The sequence below is a fragment of the Haemaphysalis longicornis genome, unplaced genomic scaffold (assembly GCF_048455015.1).
Source record: "Haemaphysalis longicornis isolate Haplotype H1 unplaced genomic scaffold, Haemaphysalis longicornis Haplotype H1 scaffold_5, whole genome shotgun sequence".
NCBI classification, from domain to species: Eukaryota; Metazoa; Arthropoda; class Arachnida; order Ixodida; family Ixodidae; genus Haemaphysalis; species Haemaphysalis longicornis.
In genome coordinates this window covers 98,028,772-98,045,171 of record NW_027526385.1, presented here as the reverse complement: position 1 = coordinate 98,045,171, position 16,400 = coordinate 98,028,772, and positions in this window count along the sequence as shown.

Sequence of the window (16,400 nt, the reverse complement as noted above, 5' to 3'; positions counted from 1 at the left end):
CCTTTTATTCTTGTTTATACATCTCTTTGACAGAATTTGATGTCACGGAGATGTGCTTCGGTGAATAAAAAACTAATTGAGCTACAGATATAAGAATATTGAAAGACTTTCAAAAGTGTTTCTGGCAGATCTTATAGAAAAACATTTATCGATTCTATAAAGTAGGCGACTGGCCGTGTGTAGCAGTAGAAGTACTAGTAGTAATTGTAGCAGTAGTGGTGGTGGTTGCAGCAGCAGTAGTAATAGTAGTAGTCGTAGTAGTAGTAGCATTAGTAGTAGTGGTAGTAGTTATTATTATTATTAGTAGTAGTGGTATAATGGTAGTAGTAGTAGTAGTAGCAGTTATTAGTAGTAGTATAGTAATAATATAGTAATAGTAGCATTAGTTGTTGTAGTAGTAGTAGTAGTAGTAGTAGTAGTAGTAGTAGTAGTAGTAGTAGTAGTAATAGTAGTAGTAGTAGTAGTAGTAGTACAGTCGAGCCCACTTATAACGAACCTGAGCGTCACGCGGCCTCCGTTCGCTGTATCCCGAAGTTCGTAGTAAATGGACCATAGTAAAAAAAAAACTGTCAAAACAAAATTTATTTTTTCGCAAACTCCGTGATGGCTGTTCGTTTCTGCAGTGCAGACTTGATTAGGGCGGTGTCCAGTTTATTTAGAGCAGCCACGGGATCTTCGCCTAGGCACTTGGCGTAAACAAGTTGTTTAAGGTCCTCTTGTAGCCCATTGAAGCAAGCGCGCTTATAGGCGCAGGCTCAGAAGTTTCGTCGTCGTTCGCGTTCGCTTCCTCCGCGTCGCTTCATTAACGGTTAACATTATCGATTCTTCCGCGCTGCATTAGCGATACCCTCGTTCGTATACGGTTCCGCAGTGTAAGCATCTTCACTGGCACAAACAAAATCGCCCCAGCCGAGGTCCTGGCCCCCATGTCGGAGTCGACGACTCGCTGCCACAAATGGCCTCCAAACTGACCATCGGAAGCATCAGGCTCGGCTTCAGGTTGTGTGTTGACAAAGCCGGCCATGCGGAAACAATTCCGCACGCAAGTGACTGTCACCTCCGAGACTCCGACCAGGCAGCCTTCACCATCTCTACAGTTGAATACAGCGAACCATGAAGCGGCAAGTTGGCTGCCGGGCGGTCATCAGCTATGACCAAACCCTTCACAACTCGGGGCCTATACGATACCTTAAAGGCACGTTTTATCCCCAAATCAAGCGGCTGCACCTTCGAAGTGGTATTGGGGGGCAGGAAAAGCAGGGTCACTGCCGTCAGGGAAGTTTGCACGTGGTGCGCAGAGCAGTTATCCATCCTGAACAGTACGCGCTTGCCTTGCCTCAGCATGTCACTGTCGAACTCACTTAGCCAATCCGCGAATAAATCGCGCATCATCCGAGCCTTACCGTTGTGCCTGTAGCGCGCGGGCACATAGCTCCTAAAGCGACGCGGCTTTTTCGACTTTCCGATGACGAAGGGCACGCGGCGGCCGCTGCCATCCATGTTATAGTGCACAGAAGAGCTGTGACGCACACTTTGAAGTGCTTCCCGCCAGTGAATGTGTCGCCTTTCATAGCGTGCGTTTTATCCGGCAACATCTGGTAAAATTACGCAGTTTCATCTGAGTTGCAGACGCCGCGCTCCGCATAGCTTGAACTAACTTCTCCATTTTTTTTCAAGCCACGCTGCAGCCTCTTGGTCATGACGCCTCGCCGACAATCAACTTAAAAACAATGCCGTGCCGCACGTTGAAGCGATGTAGCCAGCCTTTGCCTGGGTAGAAGTCGGGAAAATCCTGATTTGCCCGTTTAGCCGGCGAGGAGGTTCGGGAAAGCGACCTGCGCCAGCAGAGCTGGGCAGAGGCCGTCATTTCAACAACCCACATCGCTTCGCCGGCCGTTCGCTGTGACCGATCGGCAGAGCTCAAAGACGTTCATTGTACGTGGAATTTCATGCCACTGAAATAATGTATATCTTGACGGTAACGCGCGTTTTGTTCGTTATAAGCGAAAGTTCGTTTTAAGTGGGGCCATTATATGTGGGCTCGACTGTAGTAGTAGTAGTAGTAGTAGTAGTAGTAAAGAACTTTATTTCGCCGAGAAGTTGGTGTGGTTCCTCAGTCCACGAGCACTGTAGACAAATTGGCGGTCTCTGCCCCGGAGAACAGTAATTGCTGGGCGTCCAGGTCAGCGCTCGTCGTCACATTCACTCACAGCTTGGAAAGGGGAAGTGGGGGGCACATTATGTGGAAGAGGTATGTATTACAAGGCAAAATATGTTTCGATAGACACCCAGATTAACGATACAGAAATAAATGAAGCAACCTTATAAGACTTGCTAGCGGCGTATACTACATAGCCACAGCAGCTTGTTAGGAATTGAGCAACTAGACTATTCTGCAAAGCCCCCAGCAAAAGCAGCAAAGCAGGCTTTCTGCGGAGCCTGAACTTTACGTCGCGCTCAGCGAAGCACTTGAAGTACATGAAGAAGCCTTGTGTAGAGAAAGACATTCCATACTTGAACACGTGCAAGCGCAGTTAACTCGCGCCCCTTCCATGCCTGCGATGCGAGTTTAACTTGCGTGAGCGCTGGCGACCAATGACGCCCAGTATTCCGTACCTGATGCAAAGCCAAGCCTATAGGTACTGAAGTGGGGTGCACTATCCAAACCAAAATGGGGTGCACTATCCAAAAGCCAGCAAATCTGGACGGCTTAGTCCCCCTTTTTTTTCTTCATATGAACATCTGCTCCAGGCAGAACTGCTTCTCGGACGCCTTTTTTATCAGCACATACGCTATATCACCTGCATAATCAAGAATCGTAACCTCGCATGATTATCCTCACACTCTTTCATTCTGCTGAATGCTAAAGCGAAGAGGCTCGAGGTAAAATGCGAACAGCAAGGGTGAAACGGCGGCAGCCCTGTCTGACGGACGACTTGATCGCGATCGGCTTAGGCAGAGAGAGAGAGAGAGAAACACTTTATTGGGGCCAACAAGTAGGCATGGGATATGGGCCGCGCAGGGCCGATCCCCGCCTCACGCGGTTATCGCGTCCCGATGACTAAAGCCCCGCGCCGGCGTCGGCGGGTTCGGCGCGCGTCGGATCCCCGAGGCGTCCTGCCCCCGAGGGTCCCCCGCTGCGTCTCCCCCCGCGTCTGCCGCGGGGGGAGACGCGTCAACCACGTTCTGCTTAGGCAGAACGTGGTTGACAACAAGCTGTGTAGTGCACTGGTTATAGCAAAGCTGGATGCCTTTACGCAACACATCGCCTAACTTGGTTGCTGCCAGGAGAACTCTTGCCGTTGGTGTGGCTGTGTTGTGGTGCGGCGTTGTGGCCCGTGCGCTCGCTGGTCGGAAAACAACACTGCGGTTCGGAAGTCACGAATATATTGCGCGGTTAGGCGTTGACGTTTCAGTTGTATGGTCAACTTCCAAGGTCGTGTGGCATCCACAGCAGCATCGCAGGCAGTGTGTGAACCGGCAGCGGGAGAGCAACAGTTCGCTCTTGGAATAAACTGGTCTCAAGGCGCATACCCACGCGGGGGATTGGCCAGAAATCTGGTATAAAAAGGGCTAAAACCCCCACTTACAGGCACTGAAAAGTAGATAACTAAGCATTATATATAGAAACAACGCGTGATTACAAGAGAGAATTCGTTAAAAATTGAAAGTTGAGGTTGAATTTGAGATAACGTACACGCATTATTCAAAGGTCTAACAGGGCATACCAACAACAAGTAAAGAAAGACTTTTCTACTGTGTAAAAGTGTATGCTCATAATTACACGAAGTGATATTTACAGTGTCTGTATACCTCTATTATGTGTAATGGATATTTCACGGTTCTGTCCATTACTTTGCTATTGGACCCTGCACTAGCCTCTGGCTATGGGTCAAATCAGTGTTTGTAAACTTCATGTGACAAATGGTAATAAACGTTCAATCAGTGAATCAATCAATCAATCAATCAATCAATCAATCAATCAACAACAATAAACTGGTGACGCGGGGCTCTCGGGTCTTGAGGGGACGGTCACCTTCGAGGGAGAGTATACTGCGAAACAAGAGCAGGAGCCCCAGCGCCACAAGGCGGGGACGGTCGCCGTCGCGCGAGTGCGTGAGCTGGGCCGACAGAGCCGAGGGAGCAGCCGCGAGGAGCTGTGAGAAGGCGACCAGGAGACAGCGTCCCAAGAAAAAAAATCCCTCGCACTTCCCCGAGGGGGAGAGTGTGTAAGTGCGAATGCACGGTTGTTGATTGCGCGATTACGGTGGATATCGTGATCTTGGAGTGGAGAGGAGGCGCCCAACACCCGCAGTCACTGAGCGGAGAGAGGAGGAGGAGAGTAGCGCCCGCCGTTACGGCGAGGGCTACACGAGCGCCCTCACGCGTCGGAATGCGGAGCGCCCGCTACGCGAGCGAGAGCTCTCCCGCCCGAAGTGGAGAGGAGGCGCCCAACACCCGCAGTCACTGAGCGGAGAGAGGAGGAGGAGAGTAGCGCGCGCCCATCTCCCCCCGTTGCTAGGGAAGACGAGGAGGAAGACGAGGAGCGCGCGCACCCGCAGCTGTTGCTATGCGGACGACGGCGGCGGACGATTCAGGCTCGCTTAAGAAGTGCATTCGCACTTAAAAGAAGAAGAAAGTGACGCCATGGTGGCCCTTCACAACAAAAACAAGGAGCTGCGCAAGGCGCTGGAAGAACTACGAACGGCGCTGGAAAGCATGCGGCGCTCCCAGAACGTGCTACCAAGCCCCCCTGACACTCTTCCACTGCCGTCGCAGACGGAAGAAATGAACACCGAGCAAGAAGACAAAGAACCGGCCATCAAGAAACGCATAACGGCGACGCACGGCGCGATAGAGATCACCAGCAGCGAAGCCCGGACGGACGAGTTGGCGGTGGCGCTGAAAAGCATGGAAGCGCGAGTAGACCGGATGTTCGAGACAATACAGACGGCCATCATGGAGCAAAGCAAAATCCACGGTGAAAGATTTCTCAAGATAGAGACAGTGCTGCAACACCTGATGTCGCAGGGAGTACATTCGGAACAACAATGGATCCAGGTACAGCAGTGATTGTGTGGCAATGGAACTGTCGCGGCCTCGAGAGGAAATCGACAGTGCTACAACAGTATATTGAGAACAGTGAACAAAAACCAGATATACTTCTACTGCAGGAGACGTTATCGAAGACCCGGCCGTTACATGGATACAGGGCAATTTGGTCGACAAAAGAGGATAGCAGAGGCCTATGCGTCATGTCCAAGAAGACACACACCGCATTAGAAATAGACCTCAAGAACGTCGCAACCGAGCACGCATTTGTGGAGGTTGTGATCGAAAAAAAAAAAGACCACAAAGAAGGAGGGCATCTATGTGCTGAATATTTATAGTAACCCGAGCAAACACAAACAACGCTTCCAGGCACTCTTCAGCAAGGCCAGCGCGCAAGCAAAAGGGGCCAAACTGCTCGTGTGCGGCGATTTCAACGCGACAGACCAGTCTTGGAGTTATATCAGAGGTAACGCGAAGGGCAAGCATCTGGCGGAGGACGCGGCCGACAACGGATATATCCTAGTCACGGACCTCACCAATCCAACGAGAACCGGAAACTCCGTGTCCAGGGATACAACGCCTGACCTCACCTTCGTTAAGAACATTGCGGAGGAAGAGGTCACGTGGAGGAATACCGGGACGGACCTTGGCAGCGATCACGCTATGGTAGAGACCAGAATCAGATTAAAGACACGAACGCCACAAATACAAAAGCACCACTGGATCGACTGGGAAGCATTCCGGACGCAGAGGGCCGAACGAGCAGAAATAGAAATCACGGACATAAGCGCCTGGATGGAGAGAGTCGTTTGTGACGTCAAGGCGGTCACGAAGGAGATTACAACGGACGACGACAGAATAGACGGCGTCGACAGCCGGCTAGCCCACCTTCTGGAGGCCAAGCACTCTACACGCCTCGAGCGCGGCCTGTAGGGGCGCCACTGAAATCCCCCTGGCGGCCCGTTTCGAAAGCAGCGGCGGGAGTCGTCGGCCCGCTCCCCACGGTCACCGTTGCTTTCGGGGCCCGTTCACGACGGATATTTACCGTTTGTAGGCGTTGGAAATACATATTTATGTGGAGCAGTCACTCTGCTCGCAAATGTGGTGTGTTTACGAGAGTGTAAATGTGTGTGACGCGATGTTCGGTCATTCGGTCTGGTACATTCGGTCTGTACAAGCGCCAGGTGTGCGTCACAGGTCGGCGTCGCGAAACAGGGATATGCATATGGAGATGATTGTGATTCCACTGCGCTGAAATTTACTAACAGTGTCTCCGTAAGCATAATTTCCCAAGATGGTCATGCCATGGCTATACATTACGACGTAAATCAGTTTTGTGCGCTTATATAACCTAGTGGAGCGCTCATACCTGACAGCACGCCAGTTATGCTTGCCAATATCATACCTCAGATATTGATCACTACCCTGGACATAAATTTCACGAACATTGTACGAAATAAGTACGATGGATAATCCAAAATTATACCCGGGATCAGCACACGACAAAAAAAAAATAATGCTGGGGCGTCTTGTCGTGAGCTGAGCGCCCGCAAAGTGACATTCATATATGTTACATATATCCTCCGCGAGCAGGCCGGAGAAGGGCTTCTACAGTAATGCCCGTTCGCGACTAAACGTTTCTTCGAAGCATAGTCATATGACGCAGGGAGCCTGAAGAATCTAGCACAAACGGAAATCAGAAGGCCATATCAGATATCCCACTCTTCTAACGACACCTTTTATCAGTTTTGAACTTGTATACCTCAAAAAATACGTTCGCCGAGGGATCAGCTGTTAGTTGAAGTCTAAAAACTAGAGTGACGTGAACGAGTAGCTTGTGTTTGTGATTACTAAAACGTTCTTTCCTTGATTTCGCTCCGCAATCGTACGCGAAATAGCAGTGCATTTCGCAGAAGGATCAACATTTGGGCGAGTTGGTACTGGTTATGTATCATCTTGACGAAACAGCGTAAAAAACGGGGACACTAGGAGAGAAAAACGAAATACGACGCTGTACTCACAACTATTTTTTAATAAACTGCAACACGCATATATATACTTTTTAATAAACTGCAACACGCATATATATACTATTTGGGGACATAGTATATATATGCGTATTGCAGTTTATTAAAAAATAGTTGTGAGTACAGCGTCGTCCTGTCGTTTTTCTCTCCTAGTGTCCCCGTTTTTTACGCTGTTTCGTCAAGATGGTGCATTTCGCACACTAGTTGGTCTCGTAAGTCCTACCCGGCTTAAGTTTATACGAACGTCTTTAGCATTTCAGAAGCTGCACTGAGTTTTTCTTTTTTTGATTTCTGTACGAGCTATTTTGTTTCTTCCGGACTTGCAGACCATTAATTTTTCAGTGGTTTAATTCACTTTTCTTGGTTCTTGCTATAAGGCATGAGTGCACATCTTTCACGACGCAGAGCCTTGGAATATACTTAACATTGTCGCGTGGCTTATATTCTTATAAAAGGAACAAGTTATTATCAGGTATTGGGTAATCGCATCGCCGAAATTTATTTTTCTACGACGCATATATTCGTAATGAGGCCGCATTCGTTGTCCGCGCTACAAAACAAAACACACCTCTCACTGTGCCAGTATCAAGTTTAAACGAGGCGACAATAAAATTCACTTGTGCCGGACGTATTCGGAGGTGACAGCGGTGGTATGCTGCTGCCGTTGCCGACGCCCGTAACAGCGGCCGAGAAGGACGCAGAGCCGCGTTCCCGGATAGCTACTATTGTTGGTGTTTGAGCACCCTACCAAGACGCAGCGGCTTTTGAAGTGACCTAAGCGTACTGTTTACTTACAGACGTCACCATAACAAGATTTTTAGCACTTGGAAGGGCAAAAAGAACCGAAAGAGAACCAAAACACTGCATGAGCCCCTATGGGCCGCGCAGTGCTAATCCCGTCAACTCCCCGGAGAAGCGGCGGCAGGCGGCGCAGCGATCGCAAAGCTCGAGGCGTATACGAGAACGATGGAAAAAGCAGACTTAGCAGGAGACTGCGCAAAAAGGTGGCTGAACTCAATCGCAAAATCGAGAAGCACAGCCGCGTGCTCAGCGACCAAAAATGGAACGAAATTTGCAATGCCGCAGACGGCCAAATGCATAACAGAAATACTTGGAATCTGTTTCATCACTTCTTGGACGAAACCAAGACAAAACCTCACCAACGGGACAGACTAGCGAAAATTATGCATCGGGAAATCAAAGAAAAGGAAGCGACGGCGGTGGCGCAGCAGCTACTCGAGAAGTACATCCCCGACTCGCCGAAGGTCACGCACGGCAACTATCGAGGCAGAACGAACGAGAAATTAGACAGAGAAATCAATGTGGCAGAAGTATGAGTGGCATTGCAAGAGCTTAACAGCAGGTCGGTGCCGAGACCAGACAGGGTGCCCAATAGGGCGCTCCGGAACCTGGACGAAGCGTCGATAGTAGCGCTGACCAAACATTACAATGGCTGTGGGAGTACGGGAATCGTGCCGAAAGAATGAAAGAGCTCACGGATGATCCTGATCCCCAAGCCGGGCAAATCACCAAATATAGACAACCTCCGACCAATCTCACTGACGTCCTGTGTGGGCAAGGTGTTCGAGCACGTCCTGATGGCACGGTGGCAAGATTACCTCGAAGACAACGGCCTCTACCCCGCAACGATGATTGGGTTCCGACGGCATCTCTGCACACAAGACGCCATGCTGAAGTTGAGACACCTAACAATTGACAGGGACACCCGAGACAACAGGGCTGTATTGGGGTTCGATACAAGGAGCTTTTGATAACGTTAAAGGAGTACTGACACGAAATTTCAAAGCTGAGATAACTATGTAAAACGCTTCCTTTTTATCAGGAGATATCTCCCAGCAAGTTTCAACAGCAACCGTTCAGCGAAACATATCTAAAATCCATTTTAATCTTCGCCCGCACGAGAAAGCCCAGAGCGGGCTGACGTGACATCATCTGCTACGTGCCCCAAACTGCCGACGTCGGGGCTCCCGTGACGAAGCCGACGCGCTGGCTGTGGTTGGCGCGCGCTGCTCGGGCGTGTGTACACGTCATGGTTTTGGGACTGACGTCATGCTGCCCGGGCCTGTGGGGACGGCGAAGACCTCGGCCGGTCTGGGCGCGCGCACTTCCAGAGAGGAAGCGATACGTCAAGAATGGTGACGCCATGTCATACATGCTGTCATGGCGGCCGCTCGGCGTTTTTTTGTCGAAACCGAAACTGGCACGAATAAACGACGCCGTAAATGAATGTTTACGCTGCGCTCGACCGTCTAATCTGTCATTCTATGATTAGTGGGCTGGTAGGCACGCATAGCAGCGAAAAAAACGTAACATAAAAATTTCGTGTCAGTACTCCTTTAACCACTCGGCAATACTCGAGCAAGTTTCGAGGTTGGACATGGGCAAAAGGTCTCACGAGTATATCAAGAGCTTCCTGACGGGGCGAACGGCGGTGCTCATCGCCGGAGATGTCGACACGAAAGCCAAGGAGATCGGAAGCCGAGGCACGCCTCAAGGGTCAGTGATCTCGCTGCTCCTGTTCAACCTGATGATGATCAGGGTCGCCCACCAGCTCGCAGAGGTGGAGAACGTCGAGCATACGATATATGCCGATGATATCACCCTGTGGGTCAAGGGCAGTAGCGACGCCCAAGTGGAAGAGGTCCTGCAGAAAGCAGTGAGGACCGTCGAGGGGAGCCTCGAGGGAACTGGCCTGAGATTCTCACCGGGTAAGTCTGAGCTGCTTTTGTACAAGCCCAAAGACAGTCAGCGTGAACAACGACGAGAACGAGACGAGATTAAGATCTACACCCCGGAAGGATCGGCAATCCCCAGGGTATCCGACATCAGAGTACTGGGTATGCTTCTCAACGAGAAGGGCAACAATGGTGGCACAATGGCGAAGATCGCCGGCAAGGCGGCCAGCGCCATTCGGCTCATGAAACGAGTTTCCAACAGGAAGAGGGGGCTGCGCGAGGAGAACCTCATACGACTAGTGCAGTCATTCGTCACATAACATATGTGGCGGCGTTTCACAAGTGGAAAACCAACGAGAAGAAAAAGCTGGAATCGCTCATCCGAAGGGCGTATAAGACGGCCATCGGACTACCCGAGTCTACAAGTACCGAGAGACTGCTAATCCTGGACGTACACAACACCTTGGACGAAGTCATCGAGGCCCAACGGGTGGCGCAGCTAGAGAGGCCAACCATAACCAAAGCAGGAAGAAGAATCCTGGACAAGCTGGGATAAAACTACCATGAACAGAAGGGAACCAAGACGCAGCTACGTGGCGACACCAGGGACAAAATCCAGGTGGATGCAGTCCCGCGCAACATGCACCCGGAGTACAACGAGGGCAGGCGGCGAGCAGGAGCTAAGGCGCTGGCGGAGCTCCACGCCGGGGACGCTGGAGCCCGCTACGTCGATGCAGCAGAATACTGCAACGAACTTGGCTTCGTGGTGACGGTGGTCGATGCCGAGGACAACCTCCGAGCTGCGGCCAGCGTTGCAAGCGGGAGACCCGAGGAAGCAGAGGTGGCGATCGCGCTGGCCCTCACAGATCCAGGCTGCACAACGGTCCTGAGTGATTCCAGGCAAGCTGTCAAAAACTTCTCCATAGGCAGGATTTCCCCCGTAACGGAGAAACTACTGCGAAGACAACCAAGCCTCATGGGGAAGACGAGAATCAAGTGGTTCCCGGCACACGCAAGGACGAAGTCGGCACGTGCTGGGAACCACAATGAGACTGCACATGCTCGTGCGCGCGAACTCACTAACCGCGCCGAGCAAAGTGGCGGAGAGCATTTGTGGCACAGCACACGAGACCGAATGACTACCTACAAAGAAATTACTCAGGCCCATCGACTTGCCAGACGCAAGCTCCCGCCGCCCTGCAAAGGATTGAGCAGGGAGCAGGCGGTCATCTATAGGCAACTCCGAACAAAGACGGTCCCGAGCCCCTACCTAAAGCACAAGATGCACCCGGAGACATACCCTGATGCCACCTGTCGGGTGTGTCGCAAAGCTCCAGCAAGACTCGAGCACATCATCTGGGATTGCCTCGCATACCCGGACGAATCAAACACAAGAACGATGCCACCTGCCTTCGAGGAGGCGGTGCGGACTGATGACCAAAATCTTCAACTCCAAGCTGTCCAGCAAGTCATCGTGGCGCTAGCCAGGCAGGAGGACCCCGGCAACCCGGTGACCCCAGGTTGGCTACATCTGCGGTGACGACTCCGGCCAAGTCATGAAGACCTAGCAATACGACTTCATTCGCAGGCCCCAAAGAAGTTTTTCTAATCCAATCCAATCCCTCTTGCTTATGGTGTACACCTGCGACCGTAATGTCACAAGTGGAATTCGAAACCACGCCTAGAAAGCATCCATCAAGGGGAGAAACCGCAAAGCCACGGAAAACCGAGGCCATCCTTACCAACAGAAACGCGTTCAGTTGCTTTTCCAGGTATGTCGTCGTTCATTATTTACCCCCCTCCCTCGATCCCTTTTGCTTTTCTTCGCTCAACGAGTGGGCCAAATGGCGAAGGAGGTTTGAACGCTTATAAACGACGGCAGGCCTAAGCGTGAATCTAAAGAAACACCGTGTAGATGACTTGCTCTACATCATGGGGGACAAGGCTCATGACATCTTCAGCACATTTGAGCTCGCCCCAGACTAAGCAAAGAAATTTAGCGTCGTGATGTTGCGCTTCGAGAAATATTTCATCCCTCACCGCAACGGGATCTACGAGTGAGCACGCCAGTCTGTCGAAGACTTTTCGGCAGTGCTTCACGAACTGTCCCAGCACTGTGACTACGGCAGCCTTCGAAAGCAACTGGTCCGTGACCGGATAGTCGTGGGCATTCGTGACAAGTTGCCTGCCCGACTACAGCTCTATCCCGAACTAACGCTTCAGAAAGCTGTGGAATCAGCACGCCAGCTCGAGACAGCCAGGCAACAACAGGCAGAGCTTTACCCCGACCTGGCAACCGTGAAAAAAGGTGGACTCTACACGTCGCGCACAGCGGCAAGACACACACAAACCACCTTCTATGTCGAGTCTAGGGAGACTCGCGATTAACACGTCTCGGGTCCCTAGGACTTGCCGTTGATGTGGTAGAGGTTCACACTCACGATCTACCTGCCCAGCAAAGGATGCAAAATGCAACTCGTGTCACAAAAAGGGGAACTTTTCGTCTGTGTGCCTCCCGAAAAGGATGGGTATTGTTCAAGACACCGATAAGGAAGCCGAGTGTGCGTTTCCTGGCACCACGAGTTCACCTGGCATCCACACCTGGGATGCTACCATCATGGTACAAGGACAACCTTTGAAATTTAAAATCGACACGGACGCAGATGAAGCTGTACTCTTCCCGGAAGGCTTATTCGAACGACTTCAACATTGTCCTTTTTTGGCCAAGTCTTACCTGAAGCTCCACAGGCCAGGTGGATGGTCGTTGTATCAGGGGAGCATCATGACTGCAACTAGTGTTCCAAGATGAACAGACCACCGAAGATGTCTACATTCTGGATGAAGTGTGATAACCTCTCCTCTGGAAGCCAGCAATTGAAAAGCTCCAGCTGATAACTTGCCCCAACTCTACCAGCCACACGGTTAAACCTAAAAAAAGTTCCCGCCTCTTTTCACTGCCGTAGGCACTCTGTCAGGAGAGTAGGTCATTCGCCTTCAAGATGGAGCAACACCGTTTTCACTGTGCACACCCCGACGCATTCCCGTTCCCCTTTACGAGAAGACAAAGAAGGAACTGGAACGGATCGAACAAACAGGCGTCATTTCTCGAGTGGGAAGGCCAACGCAGTGGTGCGCTCCAATGTTGTCGGTGGTGAAGCCCACAGGAGCCATACGTGTGTGTGTGGACTTCACAAAGCTTAAATGGTTTGTACTTAAGGTAATGGCACCCGATTCCTTCTGTAATTCAGCACACTTTAGGACTTCTCTCTGGGGCAAGATTTTGCAAAACTGGATGCCAATTCAAATTTTTGGCAGATTAAGCTCACTAAATCAAGTAAGAAGCTAACGACATTTATCATCCCATTTGGAAGGTTTCAATTCAATCGCTTCCCATTTGGTATTGCTTCAGCCCCTGAGACATTTCAGAGACAGACGAACACCATCTTGGATGGAATACCACGGGTCTTTTGTCACGTGGATGACATTCCCGTTTGGGGAGCTACCGCAGAAGACAACAAGATACTCTTCATACGACGCCTCGCCCAAGCGAGAGTCACGTTCAATGAGGCCAAGTGCGCTTTCAACGTCCAAGAGCTCATCTACTTGGGGCACAAAATCGTCCAGGAAGGCATTCGACCGGATGAAGCCAAAATCAAGGCAATATCAGAGATGAACACCCCGAGGAACCGGACAGAGTTGCAAAGAGTACTAGGTATGGCAGCATACCTTGCTCACTTTGTTACGAACCTGGCGGAGGTGTTACAGCCCCTCACTCTGCTCTTGTCCAAGAAACAAAAGTTTGGGGTTTATATCAACAAACAGATTTTGAAAAGTGCAAGCAGCTTCTCACAACAAGCCCAGTCCTCGCTGTCTATGACCCTGCCAAGGAAACAGTTGCAACAGCAGATGCTTCTTCATTTTTGACTTGGTGACGTTCTTCGTCAATGACAGGCTAGAGGAAACCATGCAGTCGATGCCTACGCTTCTCGCCTGTTGACGGACACAGAAAGACGCTACGCTCAGATCGAGATAGTAGCTCTAGGTCTCGTCTGGGCTTACTAGAAATTCTCAGACTATCTCGCCGGTTAACAGTTCCGTTTGGAAAGCGATAAGATGCCGTTCATTCCAATATTAACCTCCTAAACATTAGACGGTCTCATGACAAGGCTGGAAGGTATGACGATGCGCATGATGCGCTACCCCTACGGCATACATACGTGCAAGCGAACTAACTTCTGGTTGCAGACGCATTGCCACGTGCACCGCTCACGGCTACAGATCCCTGGAATCTAGCGGAAGAAGTCGAGACCTTCGTATACGTGCCGATCAAAGCGCCATTCCTGCGATGGCTGAAGGTCAGTCAACCGGAAAACAGTATGTGCATACAAATACGGAGGCTTTGCAGCAGACAATGGCCACCTAGAACACACCTATGTCCGGAGACCACATGGTTCTTCCAGTTCCGTCGCGAGCTGTCTCATGAAGATGGCATTCTTTCGTATGGGACCAGAGTAGCAGTTCCTCACTCATGCCGACCTGCTGTCCTGCAGCTACTGCATGAAGGACATTTCGGAGTCACACACACTCTGGCTCCGTCCCGCCAAAAACTTGCCAAGAACGTGCTTCTTCCTGTCCCAGCCTTCCTTCCTTGGCGTCCTCACCCATTCTCTACTTGTTGTAGTTTTCGTTTGTCACGTGCTGTTGTTGTTCCTTCTGGTATAGCACGTACGCATTCAGGGGATATGCCCATCACGGGCTATCCGCCGACATCGGCATGCGCTCTTCTTCTTCCTTACTTCTATGCTCCGCGAAAAGCACCTCCTCGCACAGACAGCTGTGTAGCGCACCATACAGACCCATGTATACGCCACTGCCTCCCAGTAACATCACCGTCAGCTGGCCGCTATGAGTTGCATCACCCGCACGTAACTGGCTTGCTCAATGGCTATCATCTACGTTTTGAAGGAATGACCCTGTTTTTTTTAATGAAAAGGGTGTAAACTCAGACATTTTAAACCGCCTTACTGGACAATCCTCCATGTGCTTGAGCCCTGAAATTGATGATGATTTCCTCTTTTAGGAGAAGTTAGTCATATGGTTTCAAGTGGGGAGGAGATAATATGAGGGGAAACAGCTCGTGGCCTAGGTCAGAATTTCTTGGCCAATCCCCCACGTGGGTATGTGCCACAGTGAAGAAGCAACAACAGCGCCGATTTAGCGCGCAAGTTCCCAGATAAAAACCTCTCAATTGATTTATAGTGATTGCCTATTTCCAAATGGTCTGGAGCTTTAGGTATCTCAATTGAGTTCAAGCTACACAGGCGTACTTGTTCTGGTGGAGATAAAAGGCCAGGTTTGTGCCCTGGTTCCTCACCGCAGCCGTGGCCTAGTGGTTTGGGCACCCGTCTCGGCTGCGGGAGGTGGCTGGTTCAAACCCCACCGCCGGACACCCACCGGTTAAACAGGGTACAGGCGCTCCCCCGGCCCCTGGTGCCCGGGCTTCCTTAGGGGTGCTACGCCTGGGAGAGAGGCCCTACAGCGGTCGCCCCCCCAACCTGAACATCTGGTTGGGCATATAAGCTCTTCCTCGATTGGTTTACGGCCAGTTACACCACCGCCTGCGCGCCCGCCTCCAAGGCCTTAAATTGCAGCTGCTAGCACCCAACGCTGGCACGGGGGCCACAAAACATGCAGCTGCAACCCCCACCTCCCCCGACAAACCGGAAGAGCTTGGGCGATGGCGGCCCCGGGGCCTCTCTTTTGTTTCTTGCTCAATGTTTGCATGACACAGGGAGAAAGGGGGAAGGGACAGAAATAACACATTTTGTTAAAAAAAAAACATTTTTAGCCGTGTTTATAATCACCTAGGTGCCGTTACGGTTTACACCTCTCTTTTGTTTTTTCTTTGAACTCACGGAATGATTTTTTTTATTTTTTATTCTGCGTCCCATTTGTTTGCATGGCAAAGAGAGAGACGGGAGGGGACATAAATAAAACATTTTACTGAAAAACATTTTTACCTACTTTATAATCACCTGCATGCCTCTAGTGTTTACACCTCTTTTTTTTTTCTTTGAGCTCACGGGGCGATTTTTTAAAATGGTTTGCATGACAGGGGGAGACACGAGGGAGAAGGACAGAAATAAAAGATTTTATTAAAAATATTTTAACCTCGTTTATAATCACATACGTGCCTTTACGGTTTACACATCTCTTTTGTTTATTCTTTGAGCTCACGAAGTGTTTTTTTTTATTCTGCGTCCCACATGTTTGCATGAAAGAGAGAGACGGGAGGGGACATACAATAAAACATTTTAGTGAAAAACATTTTTAACCTAGCTTATAATCGCTTACGTTCCTCTACGGTTTACACCTGTTTTTGTTTTTTCTTTGCGCTCATGGGGCAATTCTTTAAATTCTGCATGCGTCCCTTATGTTGGAATGACAGGGGGAGACGGGGTAGAGGGACAGAAATAAACATTTTAATGGAAAAAAAGTTCACCTCGTTTGTAATCGCCTACGCGCCTTTACGGTTCGCACCTCTCGTTTTTTCTTTGAGCTCAGGAGGTGTTTTTTTTTTTATTCTGCGTCCGATATATTTGCATGACAGAGAGAGACGGGAGGG